Source organism: Archocentrus centrarchus, chromosome 16 (genome assembly GCF_007364275.1).
Source record: "Archocentrus centrarchus isolate MPI-CPG fArcCen1 chromosome 16, fArcCen1, whole genome shotgun sequence".
Classification (NCBI taxonomy): Eukaryota; Metazoa; Chordata; class Actinopteri; order Cichliformes; family Cichlidae; genus Archocentrus; species Archocentrus centrarchus.
The window spans coordinates 36,447,580-36,469,797 of NC_044361.1; the positions used below are offsets into that span (position 1 = coordinate 36,447,580).

At 40.8% G+C, this 22,218-nt stretch overlaps 1 pseudogene; it reads left to right on the top strand.

Moving 5' to 3' along the window:
- The first annotated feature begins 19,017 nt into the window (after positions 1–19,017).
- Positions 19,018–21,072, top strand: LOC115794242 (sialic acid-binding Ig-like lectin 14; annotated as a pseudogene).
- The last annotated feature ends 1,146 nt before the right edge of the window (positions 21,073–22,218 follow it).

A 22,218-nucleotide genomic window follows, 5' to 3' on the forward strand; every position in this document is an offset into this window, starting at 1 on the left:
GATAACATGAATATGACCATGAAATAAAGTGTGTGTAAGAATGTGCTTGTCTAAAAAAGCAGTTAATGGATGCAATTCAGATACAGAGTGCATATTAAAAGGGCTTTGGTGCCATGGTGGCTCCCAAGGCCTGATAGTTATTTATAGTGTTTGCATACTTTGGCTTGATAGTGGCACTAGACATAAGAAGTGGTCACAACAAAGAATTATTGTCCTGATACACAATTCCTTATATGTACTCTGTCTAGAAGATGTGCTGAAACAAAGTGCTGAATAAACAGAATGACAAAATATTACCTTCCTTTTACGCCACTGCTACAAGGGTAAAAAGATGTATTTTCTATTTAACCATCCATATTTTGTGGGTTCTCCACAGGACTGTTCAAGCACAGGAATTCTCCAGCTCAGACCACCCTGCACAGACCACAAGATCACTAATATAATAACCATTTTTATGGCTCTGCTTTCTTTTAGTCTGTATAATATACTCCAAACAACAAGGGCAAGTGCAATGCCAAATATTTACACCAAAGTATGATAGCCCCACAAATCAGCTCAGCAGTGTTCTGAAACTTACCAGAGACACACAAAAACACACACGCAGCCAGGAAGTGAGTCCAAAATGCACACAAAGACAGAGGGAAAACTTCTCTTTTAAAAGCTCGACTCAACATGAAACCACAATGACAAGGACTCTGTTTATATATATATATATATATATATATATATATATATATATATATATATATATATATATATATATATATATATATATATAAAATCACACTTGTCAGCATGGCTTCATATTCTAGTTATGTCAAAAATGTTTATCAAGTGTATCAAGCATATCTTTTTGGTATCAAAACTATTTCAGAGTGTGTTTGTGCACCAGCACTCACACTGTAGCTGACAGTAGTTCATTGAACACCACAGAAACACATAATTGCTAACTTTGTGACATCACTATGGTTCCTGTTTACACGCCTGATGGAAATATTTTCACCCATAAGGAAAAACAAGAGTACTATGGCAATGACCATGTATTGCGTGGTATTGTTATTTGGAGAACTTTCCCGCACCTCTTTTCAACATTTATGTTTGTGCTTTGGCCCCTGTCTCTTTAAAGCCCCCCTGCCTGAAAAGGTCAGTCGTCACTGAATGTCAGCCTCAACTGCTGGAGCAACTACTGAGACACTGTTGCTTCTTCGATGGGCCCAGTTGTGCATGAGTCCCTGGGTATTTCCCCAGATTACCCATTGGATAATTCTGCCAGGATCCACTGCTGACCAAAAAGAACACAAAGGCTTGTTTTTACCAAAAGACACCTCGATGATCCCCAAAGACCTTTGGGAAAAATTCTGTGAAGTTTTGAACGTTTTGGAAGGTTTGAGTCATCTGGCAAAAAACCAACACAGCATTTCATATAAAGAGCATCACACCAACAGTCAAACATGGTGGTGGTGGTGTGATGGTCTGGGGCTGCTTTGCTGCTTCAGGACCTGGAACTGATACCAGAAAAGGAGAATGAAAAGGAGAAATGTCCAGTCATCAGTTTGTGCCCTGAAGCTCAAGTGCACTTGGATAAGCAGCAGGAAAATGATCCGAAACACACCAGCCTACATGGCTAAAACACAAAGAACTAAATGATGGTTCTGGAGCGGCCTCGTCAAAGTCTGGACTTAAATCTGATTGAGATGCTTTGAATTTGATTTTCAATTTGACGATGGCATTTGTGAGATGATCTCTCCCAACTTATTGTTGAGCAACACTCAAGTTTACTGCTGTGCTGAAACCAAATCAAGCAGCTTTTAGATTCCACACAAAACCAACTCGTTTTAGTGCTTAAACTTAACCAACAAGTAAAAAGAAAAAAATAAAAATGAAAAAAACAAATGAGCAAGTCAAAAACTCCCCAAACAAAGCAAAACATGAAAGTCCCAGTGGTGCCCTGGCAAACCTGAAGCTTACAGTACCGTGTATCACCATCTCACTCTAGCATTGTAGGGTCTTTACATTACAATATGAAGCACCTCGAGGTGGCTTCATATTTAGCGTGGTATAAATTAAAATTGAATCGAAATGACTTGAATTTCATTTTTGGTCTGCTTAAAGTCCACGACTTACAGACCCGATCCTGTAAGTTTAAAATCCCATCCAGAATGATGTGTTACATTATCAAGGATCACAGGGAATATTTCATCCCCTACCTCCCCCTGTAAAGTTAATTCCACCCAAACAGGGCTTAAGACTTGTAATAACTATGCCAAAAAGCCTGTGAATAAAGAGGGTGAAAGTATGAGGAAAAACCCAGAGTAGCTCATTAATTTGATTTCTTCTTCTTCTTCTTCTTCTTCTTCTTCTTCTTCTTCTTCTTCTTCTTCTTCTTCTTCTTCTTCTTCTTCTTCTTCTTCTTCAGTAAAGCAGGTCTTCCTGCTCAGTAATCAGGTTTTAGGCTTTCCAGCCCTGCTGACTCTTCTCAGAGAGCTTCCAGTTTTCTCAGACAGAAAGCAGAGGAGCTGTAGGGCTCAGTTCACCCTGACAGGCCAGCCCCAGAGAGAAGATCTGGGTTCAGAGCTGAGGAGCCGAGCACCACAAAGGTGTGGAAGACAGAGAGCCAACGAGTTGAAAGAGCAGGAGAGGAGGGGTAAAATAAAGAGGTGGAGTAAAGCTTTGGCTTGCATTTGACAGCTGGCAGGCTTAAGAGAAATACAATACACTGATGGAAAGACCACAGAGGGGAAGAGATATGTGAATGGTATAAAATGAACTTTAATGAGTTTGAGCGGGTGGGTTTGTTTGAACAAGAATTGTATGCCCGTGTAAAAAAAATATGCACATGCAATAAGTGAGATTGTAGCTGGATAACAAGATACAGAGATTCTTGTCATGAAATTTACATGGCCACACAGCACTGGCATCTACGGCAGGCTGGTTCAGCACTGCATGCCCTGACACACCTTTGAAGTCTGAGCTCAGCTTTTTTCTCACCACTGGAAAATCTCCCAGTCTCTTTTACACACACACACACACACACACACACACACACACACACACACACACACACACACACACACACACACACACACACACACACACACACACACACACACACACGTCATCTGTGCACTGCCTCAACACTGTCTCCCTACACAGGCCTCACATAGGCGTAGTGGGAAGTGAAAGAGCAACGAGCGCTGCTCTGCACAGAGACGTCAGATGCATTAATCCTGCAGCAGCTCGGTCTGCCGTGCATGGCTAATCATTGCAGTTTATTATCCATCTGCAGTGCTGTCTCCACTCAGAGCTTCAGCAGTCATTAAAGAGCCCTGCTTCATGATGTCAGTGGAGTTTAATTTGAGCTGAAGACATGGTGTCCATAATTATATGAATAATAAAGACTATGTCTACACTGTAAAACAATGCACTTTATTCTGCTTTTCAGACAGGAACGGTGCACTTTCTCCTCAGTTTCTCAGAAGACTGGATATTTTGTTGCTTTTGCATCCACTCACAGAGTCATTAGTAGAAGTGGGTGTTAGACGTATGAGATTCACACCCAGTAACAACCACAAAGACTCTCGGCTTCATACTGTTCTGTCAGTTAGACCTATCTTCACTCCATCCAACTACTTTCCTAACTGCTTATTTACTGCTTACAAGCATCTCACTGCAGTATTACTGAAGCTGGTCTGTAGTTTTCTTTCTGCCACAGTAGCTGTTATCCACGGGACACAGACTCCTCGTCTAATACCAGGAATACTGCTTGGTATGTATTCCAATCCAATGCTTTAAAGCATATTGCACGTGTAGTGTATATGTCCATGAGCTTTTAAGCCAATTGGTGTGGACCGGTGTGTATTTCCAGGTACCCCCAACTGCTGACTTTAAGTAATTTCATTACAGTTAAATGTTCCATGTAATTCTGTTAAAGTAGTAAACTGTAAAATGTTAAACTGAACCGCAGTCTGGTCAAATGAAATTTACTCGACTGACATAGTTTGAATAAATAAACCTTTGATTTGATATATCACAGCTGCATTTTATTTAAAATTATTGCTTCATGTTTATGAGGGCAAATAATGATTTTTTTTTAGTGTAGAGTCTGAGGTAGTTTTCCATAAAGTCAACACCCTGCAGTCCTGCAGTACAATAGTCTGCTGGGCAGAGCAGCTTCCATTCCTCTAATCCAGGACCCAGCTCAGATGAACATATCCATGTTTCAGACTTTCTCCCATATAAATCATGCCAAGAGAGGAAATTCTGATCTTTCCAGTGTGCAGAGCAGTGTGAACTTTGTGCTTGTGGAGCTGTAACTACTTGAAACATGCAGCCTTGCTACTGGACGTCACGTCCTCTTGTTCTGTTGTTATTTGGGTTGCCTCTTTGCTGTTTTACTACACTTTTCTGCACCATTACCACAATGCAGCCACACCCTCCACTAAAATGAGTAGTGGCAGAAACTACAGCGCTGTTCATCCGTCTGTACAGCTGCAGACTTACGTGTGTGTGGATGTTCGCCCATGAAAAATAAGTGTGTATGTTTTCCACGTGACAAAGACCCTCAAAACAAGATCATAGTCTTTTGGATTTTGCCAAACAGCATGAAAAAATGTAAAAACTAAATAATGCTACACAGACGTATAATATTATATATTTATCAGAATATTATATGTTTATAGCATGGACAAAGCAAGTGTCCATTTTGGTTTTCTAGCTCATTGCTAGACAAGCAAACTGGACAAACATGGATTACCGGGAAGTGAGACGGGAATGGGTAATTTACTTTGTCTGAAAAACATAAATTTGATGTCTTTCACAGATACAGGCTGATATTAATTTAGTTCCTTTGGTGTGCTTCTTAAGCTGCTGCAGAGGTCAGCTTATATTATTTCATACAACCCTTCCAAAGAAGCTAACAGGATTAAAATAAAAAGTAAAAACACTATGAACACTATAACAGATTTCTGTAGTGTTATTACATTAAAAGTAACACACTCTCACATCAGTGCTGAGGCTGGTACCTCTTATTTGAGGCTGCAGAAAAAAAAATCAAAGACTCATACAGGAGTTATGGAAGCTCACCTGGGGATTTGGACGGCACCATCCTGTGCAGAGCTCACTGAAACTCATGTCATTTTAATAGCTGGTATACATTTAACAACTTTTGCACAGCTGCAGCATCAGAGTTGGAGCCTGCACATCTAACACTGTGTTGAAATTACATGCCCGTCACTCTCTGAGGTATTGCGATGTGTTTGAAGTTGAGCAGCTCTAAATTGTAATTCTGTTCTACTGGAGAAAATCCTTGTCTCTGACACATCTTTAACAGTCTCTTGAACCATTTTCCCTTCTTTTTATAATTCGCAGCATGATAAGTGAGCCCTGTTTCTGCATCACGTCCTCGTCCCAATAAAATACAGCCTGTAATTTATCTGCTTTCTTCACATATGCTAACCTTTTCACCTTTTCGAGCACCACCACTGAGAGTCATTACTCAAGACATACCCCCTCCAAGCCCCCACCGCACTCCACTCCACCCACCTCCACATTTAGCCCTGGGGCTGGATATCTATAATTCATCTTTTATCTGGCACTCACAGTCCTGCTTGCTGTTCCATACAGCCGTGCCCACTTCCCAGGGCAAAGCCGCCTGCTGCCGCTTGCTTTAATACAAATCTCACAGGACACCTAGATATTGATTGTAATCCAAGGTAAACAGCCTGGTTTGCATAATCATGTGTTTCAAAAATGATGCAGCGCTCAGGCTTTGGTTTCAGGGGGATATAGCATGCCAAACTGGCACCGGCACTGCTGCTTTATGGGGTTTTAATAGCAACAGGGGGCCCTGACCTCGGATCATATCAAAGGAGAAAGTGTGTGTGGGTGAGTGGAAGCTGGAACACGTAAAAGCCCCAAGCTTGACCTCCGTGTGTGGCACAGTTTATGACTTTTTCCAGTCCAGGGTACATGCAAGCCAAACATGCAGTACATTTCTAATACATGAGGTTATGCAGTGCATCCACACAGTTAATGTTATTTACCCCCCCCATCCTGCTGGAGAAGGAAGCAAAGCCTCAAATGTAGGGAAGGATTCAGCAACACTGTAGCAACTGCACTTCATCCAGCTGTGTTTTGGAGCAGGGCTTTCTTTGGAGTTTGTTACAAAAATGGTGATTTTTCTCTCTAAATTACTAAACTGGGCAAGATGAGCCACCCTGCAAAACTCTGAACTTTATGGTTAATTACCAGATCAGCAGATCAGATTAAAGAATATGGTGCACTAAAATTAGACAACCTAACTTTCATAAAGCCTTATCAATACATGTGTGGAAAATAAATAGTCTAAACTCAATTTTGAGTCGTGAAATTCCTGAAGTTTTTGCACTCCTGCAGAAACAGACTGAAGCCAACCAGCCGTTGTACTGTAAAAGTCTCATGTTCAGCTTCTTCTGTAAACTGCTTTCAAACGAAACATCTGTAACATCTGTAAACATCTGTAAGCAGCCAACATGGTTTAAAAAGTCTCTGCATACAACGATGTCCTGGAGTCTCTGTTAGTACTGTACTCACATGTCCATGTTTCTTTTTTGTCATACTGGTGCCATTAATAGTAATACTGCACTGAACTGTTAATTCCAGTGTACCTACAGAAGTACAAGAATTGCAAAGTGATGACTTTCACTTCATAATTATCATGGTTAAAAGAAACATGATCACAATATTATTTATTTTCTAAAATTTAAGAGAAAATTGTCAATGATGTCAGTCAAATTTCAAGTGCGTGGAGGTGGTGAGACAGTCAATGCACACAAAAAGAACAATCACACATTTCTGTGATATTATCATGTGTGCATTATTGACATGGTGACCACACAGTTATCATGGTGTTCTGGTAAGAGGCTGTTTCTAGTCAGAGAGTTCAGTTAATTGCTGAAAAGATGAGTTTGTTAGATACGTTTGTTAGGTGAACGATGCTGCTGCTCCTAATTAAAATCTCCACGATGCATTTACAGACAGTGGGAAACTCCAGAGCTGCTTATGAAGCACCTGCTGCAGGGACACAGTAACTGACTAAAATACTAAGATGTCTATCATTATCATAGTATTAAACTTATCTGGAGCCTCATGCATAATAATAATGGTTTCAGTGTCTATACCTTATTTTCCACCTTTAAGACGTCTCCACGAGGAGTGAGTTTGTTTGTTTTGTTTTTTTTAATAGAAATCACCCATTTAGGACTTAAAGATATGCATAAACAGGCACTCTGACCACTTTGAGTGACAGGTGGGTGATATTTTAGTTGGTTTTAATGAAAAACTAAGTTTGAACCAAGCTGTCTGTCCCCAATCTGGGATCCAGGGTTCTTGGCATGTCTAGATTTTCTGTAACTGTGGACATTTGATTATGGTTCTATAGTCTGCTTTTGGATTTTTTACCTGTGTTTGTATAACCAGTCTCAGTTTCCCCTTGTCTGTTGTCATGTGGTGTGTCATGGTTGTGTTCCCTGGAGATTCCTCGTTTCTGGATTATTTTTTGGTGTTTTGTAAGAGCTCAGCAGTAGAAGCTGCTTTTTGCGTCTATGGCTTCCAAGTCCTGCGTTTTGGGTCCATTGTCTGCCTGCCACACAGCTGCTCTCGACTACCCAGACATCAGCAACATCAACTGGTACCTCCCCATCTCTACCTTTGTGTCCAAACATGGTGGCATCTGGTTTTAAAAAACGAAGCAAAATTAAAACCAGGACCCAAAAACAAAGTTATTGACAGTCAAAATGACAAATGTGTGGCTTCAAAACCAACCAAGTGGTTGGTATCATGTGTCACGGTGTCAGAAGGAAGTTCAACTGAACTACATGTGCCTGCCTCTGCGTAAAAAGATCTTCCCTGAGCAGATTCACTGCATCAGTCACAGGTTAGAACGTGCAGTCTGTGATGCTGTGAAACATATTATAGAGGAGTCATTTTCACATGTTTATCGACTCTGCAATTTGAAACTTTGCTGCTCTCAGTAAATGAACCAGGGTTGCATCCTTCCATGTGCAGATGTTGGTAAAAGGGGGCGACGCACTGCAGATGACCCTCCACAGCCAAAAGTCATCAAAGCAGGCAGGTTTTTTAGGGATCCATTGCAGCAGAGAATTTATTTATTAAACTGACAGCATTTTGTACTGATGCACTTTGACATTATTTCACACTAAATCAGGGGTCGGCAACCCGTGGCTCCAGAGCCCCATGCGGCTCATCCAGGCTTAATCTGCGGCTCTGTGCGGCTTGCGGAAGTAAATTATAAGTATCCGACTGAAGTGCATTTTATTTTTGTCAGTTCGGTTTTTGTTGTAGTTTTACAACAAAAACACAGACCTGCTGATCTTAATGCAAGCCCACATCAGCTGATGGCTCAGCTGATGTACAGTACATCTAATTGGCAAATCTCACACAGAACATGCTATCAGCTGCTGCCTCTGCAAGCAGCTTTGTAACCCACCCACACCCTGGCTTCTCAATGTCACCCTATATTCTGAATTAAATGTCATACGTGCTGCCTCACTGATGAGTGCCAGAGGCTGCCAGGGCACATAAACAGGGATTGAACTGCACCTTAAAACATTTCACATAAGCTGGTTGTTGGTTTGGGTCTTTGTTGCATCAGATTTGATGAAAGCACATTTGGGATTCATCATCGTGCCATCAAGGAGAAAAAACTACACAGTTCTGAATCTTCAGTGAGCAAATTGTTCATATTGAAATGCAGATTTCTTTTTCCTTGAAGTGTTCGTGTTGGTTGCTCCTATGCTTGTTTGTTTATCATTTTTTCCCCTGGCGAGCCTGTGCTTAATGTTGTAAACCTTTGAACTGTGTGTAATTTCCTAAGGCAAAAATCTGCAGAGATGTAAACTTATGGAAAGTGTGTATCGAGGGTCAAAATGTAAGCAAGGAAAGCCTCATGCACAACCTTAACCCCCGAGGACACACCACAGTCACTGAGTCTGTAAATGCGGACACTGGGATTGTGTTGTTGATTGTTTCTATCTTGTTAATGAATTCTAAGATGTCTTTAGAGCTGCTTGCAGGGCTTTCGTCTTTCTGTGTTAAATCGAACATAAATCGTCAGTTTTAATCCTCCCATGTTTTTTGTGGTGTACGGTACATGTGTCTGCTTCACTCTCCATCTCACATTATCACTCAGGAACCACAGTGAACATCAAAGACAAGCCTCCACTGACCAAGAGCTCCACTGCCCATCAAACAAGTCAAAGCGAATGAAAAAAATAAAACTATTTAATGAGAAACATGCTAGATTTAGAATTCCAGATCACAGAAAAGATTTAATTAATTTTTTACAACATGAACACGCATATTGGCTCTTTTGATGGTATTTGCTGTATAACCTGATATGTTATGTAAAAATTCAATTTTTTCATTCCATTATCCAACTGCTGGGGGTTAGTATAAGAGGAGAGCTCTGGAGCTGTCTTTGCTCCAGCTGTCCAGAAGCCACGACCTCGGGTGGGCTAAATTGGTTTCCGCTGGCCTGCTTTGTAGCAGAGACCGAGTCTCTCTGAACTTCTGCCAGATCAGTTTGGGATCCTAACCCCTTCACTGACTCTGTTTTTGCCCTTCTTCTGCCCCACGAAGGTCAGATGGATTAGCACATACCTTTCAAGTCCACAAGAGTATATGAGTCATGGTTTCAGGGCTATTTTCAGTACCATGCATCACTGCCATTGTTACAAGGACACCTTTGAGCAAACACTATGACAAGTTGATACTGGAAAAATCTCAACCATTAAAGCTAAATACTTTGCATATGAATAATCGTGTTCTTCCACCAGTCTGCTGTTTCACAAATTAGACCTTTAATTCTGTCAGACTGACCATGAAAAGCTTTGTACACACACACACACACACACACACACACACACACACACACACACACACACACACACACACACACACACACACACACACACACACACACATAGTGCTATGTAACAGATTAATAAAATACTAACCAAATACTAAGTCAGAAGTTGAACACCAGATTGACATGTTTTTTTTTCAGCCAGCTTGGCACCTCCAGATATTATAATTTATGGGATTTACTTGCTTGCTTCATTTTTGAGGTTGCTGCTTGGTTTGTAGCATTTCTCTTGCTTGGCATGAACTGTCACTCCAAAACATTAAAAGAAACTGATTATTTGATTAACTGCACGTGGCGTTTTGGAGAAAGATCGTATCTCTTGAAACATTCAATCCTTTTGTTTAAAGTTCTGCCATGTGAAGTGCAAGAGACAGATGAGCTGAACATTACAGTGCTGAGAAACAAAAAACACAGTCTACAGTTTAAACCAGTTTACTTTTGGTTCCTTTCATGTTTGAAAGCATTTAAAAGGATTTCAGTCAACAATGTCAAGCTGACAAAACATGACTCCTTAAAAGCTACAACTTAAACTTTAAGGGTTTCAGTTGCGCTTAATGATATCACATGGATACTGTTTTTAAAAACGCATGAATTGAAAAACAGAATATGGAAAAACATTTTTGGACTTGTTGGGAAAAAAATGGAGAGCACAGCAATGTGCTCAGAAATGTCTGAAAAGCCCCTCAAATATAATGTGTCCTGTCGACTGTTGGGGTTGTGCATTCACCACAAAGACTCTGCCTTTGCTCCATTCTGTGTCCTGCTCTTGCAAAGTTTATGAAACTTTGACTGGTTATAATGTTGGCTGATCTATTTTAGTTCAACCTTACATGAACTCGCTGTGACTGACAAGTGGACTAACACTAATGAGACCTGAGCTGAGTTAGCTGGTAAATAAATCATGGCGCTCAGGTGTGTAGTGTAGAATTTTTATATCCAAGGTGCTGCATGATATCAGGTATTCAATTTCATGAAGATTTCTGTGTGAATTAGTTATGACTTCCTGAACTGAGACATAAGCTAAACTAGTCCTTGAAGGTAAACCAGTGAGATACATATAACAACTGGTGTTGTTATAAGTTTAGAGCAAGTTTAGACCGGGACAGGACAGCATAACATTTGACCTAAAACAAAGTAAACTACTGAAAAAACAAAAACTGTCTTTAAACTGATCAAATCTTAAATCTATGGGCGTGCTGGGGTTTCCTAAGAGTTCACTAAAGTGTGATTCTGTTTGAGCTGCTGTTCAGGGAAACAACATAGATGTCTCATACAGAAAAGGCATTGGAAGCCATGCCAGAGCTAATAGAGCAGCCAAACAAATGTTTGACTGGAGAAAACACAGAAGGAGAAAACCCATCTGAGCTCACTGCTATGTTGCCATTAAATGAGACAAAAAGGACAAAAGAAATACAAAAGACAAAAAAAATATATATATAATTTAAGAACTTTGTTTCTTACAAGTGGATTTAAGCAGGTCTGTTTTTTATGTGTTAATTTTTGGTCCCCTGTTTGCCAAGACTTTTGAAAATGATTTTCATAACTGCAAAATTGCATTCTTATAGTATACGGCAGAGGTTAGTGGTACTTTTATTTTAGAGGGTTAAATGAAAGAGTAATTTTGCACATAAAAGTGTGATTGAATAAAATTATTTATTTTTAAAATTTTAACTATATGCACAATAACTGCTGTTCAAAGTAACTCCTCAAAGTACTCCTTCCATCTTCTCAGCACGCTCTTTTTGCTTGGTAGCACATTTCCACCTCTACCCTTAATCACCCTAACCTGCTGCACGTCCTTTCCAACTTGACCTCTCTGCCTGGACATTTGGTACAAGTCCTATTCTTCTTCCTTAGTGTCCAGCCTCATACAACTCACTATAAGCTGCTGTCTCCCTTGTAGTCTCCTGTCTCTTTCAGCTTGTACCTTCTTTCAGACTGTACATTTTGATTATATTCTTTAAATCACTTTATTTATATCCTCATATTGTGCAATAGTGTAAGGGTAGTTGTCAAAGCTTTTCCCTGCTAGCTGTACCTTGTATGAGCGTGCACAAATAAACTTTGAATTGATTTGACCACCCCTTTCAATTCCACCTTCAAACTTTGCTTCCTGTCCACATCACGGTGCAGCAGTTTGAATCCATGTCCACTGTCCTGGCTTTGCTTCCCTTCCACCTGGTCTCCTGAACAGACAATATATTTACCTTCCTTGTCTCATCATATCAGCAAACTCTCCCTTTTCTAGTCATAGTTCCCACATTTTAAGTCCCTGCACCTCTACATTCATGCTTTCCTTCTCTCTCACTGCCTCCTAACACTCCGTCTCCCTTTCTGGCATGGAAATTTCATTTTTGATGATCCTCACATTTGATTTGGCAAAGATTTATACCCTTTCTGGTACAATCCTTGGCATTTTTTTCTAGACTTAGGACCAGCATTAGGAGTACACTGGCTTGTGGCTCCTCAGTGGCTGGTATTATTGTAAGAGACTACCAAAACAAAATTATGAACTTGTATGTGTATATGTATCCCAGAGCTTGTGCAGCCATGTTTTTAACTTCAAATTCCATTTGGTTCTTTTGTTGGAATCACATGGATCCAAATACAGATAAAGCAACAAAAAGCAAGCTCTGGTAAAGCTCAGAATGGGTCCAGTACAAAAACAGACCGAGAAGTGGGAAACCAAAAAGAGCACAGGTAAGCAAACAAGAGGCAAGAGGAAGTGAGACAAAGAGAGGAGGAGATATGACTACATATGCACAGGAGACATATCTGACCTCTTAGTCGACCCTGTACACTGCCCCATTCAAGGCCCCAAAGCTATGAAACAAGCTGCCTGAGGAAATCAGGTCAGTGGAGTCAGTGACCTCTTTTAGCCTTCATGGCTTTGCTGGAATTGCTGGAACTGTGCCTGTTTAAAGCATTACTGTGGAGAACTGGGAGACTTCTGGCTTTCTTGAAAACCACTCATCCAAACAACCTGCCACTGAAGTCATTTGTCACAGGGAACCAAATAAATGAATAAATAATACATAAAGGCCTAATGTTAAAGTTAGATTTAGTGTTAGGTTATTATTGGGTGAGGGTTTGGCATTGTGATGGGTTAACACAGAGGTCAGATTTTTGGGAATGCAAATGATGTCAGTGAATGTCATCACGAGACAGCCGGACAAACGTGTGTGTGAACAGGCAGCGGTCACCTAAACAATGCATCCATGGAGCGCAACACATTGGATGAACACCTGTTAATGTAGCTGAAGAACAGACAGATATATACAGATTTCTCAAATTATTAGTAAGATTTTTTTTCCTTGTTTTGTTGCTTGTAAGAAGCACTTTGTAACAGAATTCTAGAAAAGTGCTTCATGAGTGACTGCAACATTGTATCTCACATTATACTAGGGCAGAAATGCTGTATTCTCAGTTCCTATACTACCCTGTCACGTGTTTTCTCATCTCAAAGTCAGAGTTAAATCTTATAGAACACGCTCTTCCTGTCCAGTGTTGAGGTCGGGTGTCTTTTATAGCCCTCACACATTACGCTCTCGGGCTGCTGTCCAGATGCACTTGGGCATTGGTCCATACTGAATGCGAACAGCACAAAGGTAGAAAGGGAAGCCAGCATGTCATATATCCAAGTCAAACCAGCAGCTGAACTAATAGATCTGCTGCCAGATAGACAGGAAGGTTGGATCAGTTATTCAGCAGTCTTTGCATATGCAGCTGGGGGCTGGGAAAAAGAAGAAGAAATGTTTGGACCCAGTGCAGAGCAGTAAATGTTTCCTTTTGTCGGTAAGTTTTATCAAAGGGACGCCTGGATAAAAATCTTGGACTGTGTATAAGTCACATCTGCAGACAATTTTTCAAATGTTTCTCCGCGGACTCTTTGCATTTGTATTTCCAAAAGGGAATCCATTACAGGTAAACAGGCATTCAGCTCCTTAGACATCAAAGCAGATTTGATAGGGAAAAAAAATTGTGTGTGTAATGAGGCATACTTTGTACATAACGCAGCTCACAGTACATGCATAATGGGAGAGGTCATCGGCTTAAAAGGTTTTTATGAGATCATTCAATGTGTTTTGCTTGATTTTGATGGGATTGTCACTTTCAGTAATGTGAACATTGACTTTCCAACTACATGCATACCTCCCATTACTCAACTCATTCATTTTGTTGAATGATTACCAAATGTATAAAATATGCTTTACAATGTGATGTATTAACTTCTCTTGCTTTGCCCACTAGCACTGCCTTTGCCATCCTGCTGCAGATCATTTTACGTATAAATGCATATACTGCACAGGCAAATAATAAAAATGTAATCAGTTTATGAAACTGTGTGTGCATCCATCATCATTTTGCACTTGAAAATAAAGCATACAAACAGATTTTAATGTTTAAAAGTAAATATTTTTTTTCCAAAAAGTGAAAAACTGAGTTAATCTTTTTTTTTTTTTTTGTATTAAATTGTAGTGTCTAGTTTTCATTCAGGCAAAGTGGTTGCTGACCTGACTGTGAATGAACTCATTGTGTGTGTTATAATAAATGTATATTGTTTCATGCTGATATGAGTTATTATTTTGTCTTTTTGAGCTCTGATCCCTGCATTATTGCATAGACTGCCGCACATGTACAGACCTGCACAACAAAATGTGCATGTAAGCTTGTATTTGTGTGAAACTAAATGCTTTGATATTGAATAGAAAATGAATCTATAACTGTCCTGTTACTAATGAGCAGCAACCAACACTGCTAAAAACTGCACTGCCTTGAATGCCCACTTGAGGCTGAGTCCAAAAGCAGGTTGGATTAGATTGTTACTGAGCACTTATTAACAGGCACCCACATCTGCCCATAGCACACATACAGTTTATAAATTCAGCTTGCTAGCATTAGCTGAAAACTCCACCCTCTCATTCAAATATGGTCACTCCTGACTCCTTCTGCAGAGTCCAAGGCCAATGGCAAAGAATGTGAGCTTTTCCTTGGGCCCAGCAAATGAACACTGGGACATGTGCCCCAGTTAAAGGGGTCTAACGCTGATAGTCCTGAGAACTGGTGATTTACTCAAGCAGGCATTGTTTTCAAACCCTCTGAACTGTTGACTGATCAGTTAGACTGGAAAAAGACAACAACATGCATGTGTGTGCTTCAAAAAGCTACACGCATGTCAAAATGTTGTGAAAAAGCCCATGAATTATAGATCAGAAGCCCAAGCTTCCAACTGTGATTGATTGGCCTGCCATCATTAGTGGATACCATGAGAGTATGCATGTGTGTGTGTGTGTGTGTGTCTGTAGGTGTGTGTGTCTGTAGGTGTGTGTGTGTGTGTGTGTGTCTGTAGGTGTGTGTGTGTGTGTGTGTGTGTGTGTGTGTGTGTGTGTGTGTCTGTGTGTCACAGCTGAGGCATCAAATATTGCACATACATGTACACAAAATACTGTATATACAACGCTGCAAAGGTGAAGTGATTGATTGTTGCACCTTACTTAACTGATGCAATGCATGTCAAGCTTTGCATTTTAGCGTGGTGCATATAGCACAAAACAATTCTCAGGAATCACACAATCCATCACGAAGACCTCAGATCAGCCCCAAATTCATTCTGCAGCATGAAAACAAGCCCAAACATGCAGCCAGAGTCAGAAAGAATTATATTCAGCCGCAAGACAAACAAGGAGTACTGCAACAGATGGTCTGACCCCCACAGAGCATTGATCTCAACATCATAAAGTCAGTCTGGTATCACATGAAGAAACAGAGGAAACTGAGACAGCCTAAAACCACAAAAGAATAACTTCACCAAGATGCCTGGAACAGCCTACCAGTGTAGTATAATAAAAAATCTTGAACAAGAGAATCGCTTCCTATTTAATCCTGCCAGTTTAGACTAATTGGAAATTACAGTTGTGATCTGAACTCAACGCCTCACCAACAGTTATTTCCTCCATTTATTGCTACAAGATGCCAAATTTCTCTGGCATCTTATGGTCTCTGGTTGCCCTCATTGCTAATCACTTACTGAGTGTATGCTCCTTAAGCACTACAGCATACTGACTTCACAAAGAGCACAAGTATGAACAAAGGTGTGCTTATTTTCCTACTGAATGCGGAAAGGGACTATTTTTTTCAAATTTCTTAACAATAATGGAGCTGAATGACACTTGGCATTAATGGCTGGTTTGGTTCATTTTGGGGATTTGTTTTGAACAATCAGGCCCCATCTTTAAAGACCTCATAGTACCTTATTAACACTTACTAACAGAGAACTTCACTCTCAGACTGCTGGCTTACTTGTGGTTCCTCGGATACTTAAGAGTAGAATGGGTTATTATGAGTTATTATTAATCTCTGTCTCTCTCTGTGTCTTTTGTCCTGTCTCTCTCCCCTCAACCCCAATGGTCCCAGCAGATGACCCCCCCTCCCTGAGCCTGGTTCTGCTGGAGGTTTAAAGGGAGTTTTTCCTTCCCACTGTCACCAAGTGCTGCTTATATTGGATCGTTTTGACTGTTGGATTTTCTCTGTATTTTTGTAGAGTCTTTACCTTACAATATAAAGCGCCTTGAGCTTGTTGTTGTGATTTGGCGCTATATAAATAAAACTGAATTGAATCATGCATGTCCCACCGGGAAGAGGCCCCGTGGTAGACCCAGGACACGCTGGAGAGATTATGTATCTCGGCTGGCCTGGGAACGCCTTGGGGTCCCTCCGGATGAGCTGGAGGAGGTGGCTGGGGAGAGGGAAGCTTGGGCTTCTCTGCTTAGGCTTCTGCCCCCGCGACCCGGCCCCGGATAAGCGGAAGAAAATGGATGGATGGATGGATGGATGAATCACTCAGGATCTGTATCAGGTCTTTGCTGAAGTTTCCTATTTCTCACGGACATGACCTTCAGATACTGTTCGTCTGCTGTAGATAGTGTTTTAGGAGTTCTGCTTCTTCAATTTCTTTTTAAGGACACACTACACACCATGTCTAGATGTGAAATATAGATACGTTTTGGGCTAACAGCTCCGTGTCAGGGCAGAAACGTGTGTTGTCATGTAAATATGGCACACAACTTTATTTTGCTTTTCTTGTCACCACATTTACTGGTCATAAAATCCTGCTTGAGGTCATTTTTTAAAGGTGGGCAGTCTTCTATCTTCACAGTCAGTTTGAAGAATTTGTTGCCACGTTTCAAGCTACAAACTAACAATGACTACAATATTTGCTTATTACCCAATGATGAAAATGCATTTTTAATTAAAGTCATCAATGCAGACATTGTTTAGCACAGCTCACGCATCATCAGTATTTTTTTAAACTGAAAGCTGTAAGACATGTTGGGATTTTAGGTTTCCTTTTAAAGACTCGTGCAGAAGAGCTCAGCTCTGAGTTTAACACCCTCCATCTACATCTGTTCTTTCACAAACAGCTGGATGTCAGCTCTTTACATTTCAGATGGCATCACTCATTTCTAATAAATATGACTGAGCAGGTTAAGGCCAATAACAATCTGTCTCAGCTTTAATCTGTCAGTATGAGAGCTCCTCATCAGTATTCATTATTTCACACATCATATATTTAAATGCTCAGACGACACCGCTACGTTATGTTTACTCTTTATGAATAACAATGCAAGCATCACATTCATAAGAAAGGCAGCTTGTTGACTTTAATGACACAAAGTGCCTCATTTTAAATGTGGAAAAGACTCAGGAGAAAATTTTTGATGCATGTAATGTTGGTGATCACAACTTTCTGGGTCCAGCTACAGTATGTAGCTTCAGTTTCTCTCTCTCTTACACACACACACACACACACACACACACACACACACACACACACACACACACACACACACACACACACACACACACACACGGTTCCCACTAATGGGGTTCCCACACACCAAACTGCATGGTTCTTTGGTTAAAATCTTGCACATCCAGTGCAAACAACTACAGAGGACACAGCAGTGCCTGTAACTCCCACAGTGTTAAAACAGTACAGATTCTGTTACAGATACAATATAAATAGGAACAAGAAAAGCTTAGATATGCAGATGTGTTAGCAGAGAGGCTGTATGCAGCTGAAATGGGGAAACACTGAGAGAAAGAGTTTCTTTTAAATTCTTTAAATTCTTTAATGCTGGTAATCTTTCTTGAGGAACTTTTTAACACTGCTGTTTACGATCTTAATTCCTGCGGGCTTGAGCCCATAGGAAAGCATTCTCATGGTAACACAAAGATGCTGCACGTGTTGTACGATGTTGAAGTGTTGAAAAACTAAATTTCATGTACATCTCATGTTTTCTCTCTGATATTGGAGAGTCTTTGGGGCTGATCTGAGGTATTCAGTATTCAATGATACGATTTTTCAGGGGAACAAAAACACAAAACAAAAAAAAACTAACAAATAAATTTAGCCAATGATAAACATTTTGTGATCAAATATATAATATGCAGATATATAAATATATAATAAGGTCAGTGGTGTGATGAGAAACTTCCTGAAATCTTGCTGCAAGAAGAAGGAAGACACAGAAAAGAGAGACGAGGAAAAGCAGAGCTCAGCAGAGGTCAGGACGGAGAGAAGAGTGAAGATGAACAAAAAAACAGACACAAAAAACATCTCGATGTATCTTTTATTTTGAAACTCTTTTTCACATTTATAGAAGTGCTGGGGAAGTTCAGTGACCATTATACGTTCTTTAAATATTATAGATGACCTACTGCTGTCCTGGTTATTTACTGTATGAGTGCTATTTTTGCGCTGTGAGAATTTTTTTTGTTCACTGTTTCAGGAACAACTTCGGAGTGAGCATGCCACATCCTTTATTTGTGTGATTCCTTTGTTTTATTTTTATTGTACATGTTTGCTGCAGCTCCTGGATCAGTTATTCTGTGGAGTAAAGAGGATGTCTCTTTTTGGCCACAGCAGGTTTATTTGCAGTAGAGGAGAGACGGGAAACTAGGGAAAGATACAGGGGAAGACACGCGGACATACTGGTAACAGGCTGGGACTTGAACCTGCGTCACCCGCACCGCAACGTGGCATATGGATGTTATTGCCAGCTTTAACTACTAAGCCACCTGGGCGCCCGAGGATGGTTGTTCTCATCTGGGCAGCTCTGCTGTTCTCTGTGTGCGCTCACACAGGTTTGCAGCTTCTCCTCTGTAATCCTGTCACTCTGCAGATATGAAACTTTTTTCTTGACATGCGTCCAAAGCAGCTTATCTTTACTAAGATATCATGTTTATTACTGCAAACTACATATTCTTGTCACTATCTTTATCTTCCCCTTTGCACTAAGAGCAGCCTCAGCATGGGGACAAGAACACTGTGACAAAGATTACTGTGTTACTCTGAGTGAGCGAGACCTAACGGCTGAGGCTGGACTCTGTTGTGGTCCCGTGTTCTTTCACGATTGCTGTTGCCTTCACACCCAAACATATAGTTTGGTCCAAATGTGAAACATCTAAAAAATTTTGTGGTGATGCCGACATAACATTTCACAGCAACAAAAACGCAGACAAGAAACCTCAGACTGAATTTGAAGTACGAGTGTCACTTCTGGAGCCCGATGTTAGTCGGAAGAACTCAGATCTCAGAGCGTCTGATTCTGGATCATATCAGTTCAGACTCACCGATGACCTGAATGGGAAACAAGATGGCTTTAGATTCATTCCAAGAGTGACCGTCTCTGTTAAAGGCAGGAAAAGCTACTCTGAGGGCAAGACTGTAGAAAATACATATTCAGTCTTGTACAACAACATTTTGAGTATTTGAGTATTTTCATCATCTTAATGAAGTGTTAGTTCATTTTGGGAATTTGCTGACCACTACAAGCACTTGGAACTGCAGCCGTTCTTAATAAAAGGCCAGAAAATATCCTATCATTTGAGCTCGGATTTAATTCCACTAATGGCCAGCATTTCAATTAGGTCTCATTCAGAAGCCCACAGTAAAGAATCCCACACTGACAGAGGGACAGCAGCCTCTCCAGGTCTCTGCTCTGCAGCCGTTCCTGAAATCACCTGGACATGGAGAGGAGCAGGAGGGACTGACTCTCACGTCACAGATAGCACCAAGACTGAGAATCTGACTGCTTTCACACAGAGACACGTCTCAGCTTTGACCTTTGACCCTTCAGCTGAACATCACAACACCAATGTCACCTGCAAAACTAACATGGAAAAGACTTCAGCTCTGAATGTGAACTGTCTCAAATTGGCTTTTAAAGAAAAATCTGATTTTAAAGAATTGACTTTACTCTCGCAAGAAAGTTAGAAAGTCAGAGAACATTGTTGTGTAATTTATCTTATTTGTCTCATAGATGTGAAGGAAGTTAAAATCAGTGGTGTTACAAATGTGAGGGAGGGTGAGGCTCTGAATGTGAACTGCAGCATTTAAAGTTTCCCCTCCAGCTCTGGTTGTGTGGTCGAAACTTAGCTCCAACACAAACCTGCACAGTGACACGGGATTAGCCTCCCTCGTCATCCGTAACGCGACAGCAGATCACTCCGGAAGTTACATTTGCAATGCTTTTGACACAGCTGTGACATCACATGTCGATGTGATTATGACTTGTAAGTAGATAGCACTAATCCTGAAACTGAAATTCAGATTTGCACCAATCCTAGGCCGTCCCTTCTCTTCTGATTCTGTGTTTAGAGGGCTTTCAAAGATCCAGGATGGCTCTGGATGTGTGCTTCAGGCAGAGGTTTGGATCAGTGAAGAGTTTCCTTTACCTACCATCAAATGGCTGCTCCCGAAGAACCACACCGAGTACGCTGTCATCACCACTGTGTCCAGTCACACAGTCAACAGCACTGTCAGCCTAACTGTGAAAAACCATGGCAGCAGCACTGTTGAATGTGTCAGCAACAATGGAAATGGAGACGAAAGAGAAAAGCTCCTGATCCAGGAAATCTTGTCTGAACAACATGGTATGATTTCATCATCACTTTCACCTTTTCAGTGCTGCAGTTTTTAATGCAGCCTCTGTAATTAGATAATTAGATAGTTCTTCTTTTTCATGTACTGTAAATACTTCAAAAAAACATGGACTTTTTCATGTTACTTCCTTGGAGTTATGACCAGTCATGTGGTTTTATTTCGTGTAAGGTAATTGGTTGTTTTACATGTAGCCCAGTACTGACAATTTATTGAGCTGCACCTCATTACTGCCAAGTTGCAAAGTAAATTATGATATTATGATATCTTCTTTCTTCCTAAACTTCAGTAATCAGCACAGCAGGTTTGGAGCATGAAGACAGTTCTTACAATTTGAGTTGCAGGTAATCTTATTGTAAATAGAATGCTTCTCTTATCTGTTGCTGTTGCATCGATCCTTGTGAATTTTACATTTTATGTTTTTTAGGCTCTGCAGACACACTGGATACAGCGTCCGCATCTGCAGTGATGCGGACGCTGCACCGGTCTGCTGTGGTGAAGAGGGAGCTGAGCATGAAAGCGAAGCTGTCAATTTACCGGTCGATCTACGTCTCTATCCTCATGAGCTTTGGGTAGTGACCAAAAGAACGAGATTGCAAATACAAGCGGCAGAAATGAGCTTCCTCTGAAGGGTGGCTGGCCTCTCCTTTAGAGATAGGGTGAGGAGTGCAGACATTCAGGAGGGGCTCAAAGTAGAGCCGCTGCTCCTCCACATCGAAAAGAGCCAGTTGAGGTGGTTTCTGATTAGGATGCCTCCTGGGCGCCTCTTGCGTGAGGTGTTCCGGGCATGTCCTACAGGGAGGAGGCCTCGGGGCAGACCCAGGACACGCTGGAGAGATCATATTGCTCTGCTGGCCTGGGAACACCTCGGGGTCTCCCCAGATGAGTTGGTAGAAATAAGTGGAAGAACATGGATGGATGGTTAAAAGTTAAATTTCATTGACCTTATTGATTCAGATAATATCAATAGAAGATCCCACACAGCACCTCAAATCCCATCTCATCCCACACCTTCGCTCCTGAAAGTTTTCTAATCAGGCAGACGTGTTTTGTAGCTGATGATTTTGTTAGTTTACAGACTAAAAGAAGACTGCACTGCCACATATCTACTGACACCATAAAAGACAACATATGTGTTCTATTTAGTTTAAGTATGTGTATGATTTTATGAATATGACATTTAAATGGTATTATTTTGAGCTACACACACCTTAAAACCCTTTTTTACCATCTCCTTCGCCACCTTCACAGCTGACAGATTTTGTAGCATAATCGTGAGCATCTGCTATACACGAAACAGCTTTTTGTGCCAATTTGGAAAACTTAAACAAAATCGAATCAAATTCAAATT